The sequence below is a fragment of the Mandrillus leucophaeus genome, unplaced genomic scaffold (assembly GCF_000951045.1).
Source record: "Mandrillus leucophaeus isolate KB7577 unplaced genomic scaffold, Mleu.le_1.0 Scaffold760, whole genome shotgun sequence".
In the NCBI taxonomy this organism is placed as follows: Eukaryota; Metazoa; Chordata; class Mammalia; order Primates; family Cercopithecidae; genus Mandrillus; species Mandrillus leucophaeus.
The window spans coordinates 1,189,793-1,190,030 of NW_012108253.1; positions in this window are offsets into that span (position 1 = coordinate 1,189,793).

Here is a 238-nt window from a genome sequence, read left to right on the forward strand (position 1 = left end):
AGTGTGTGTCCAGTTATTTCATTTATCTCCAAAAACTCATCTTGCAGGGCAATCTGTAGCTGCCTCAGAGAAATTCAAGTAGGGCCCATGGGATAATTGCTGGCTTTCATTAAAGGCATATGAAGGAATGTTTAGAAATCAAATGCGAAGGGTTGGAGGAAGACCAAACAAATGCGATTTGATTACCAAGAAATGGATCTGTTTCTATACAAAAAAAAAAAAAAAAAAAAAAAAAAAA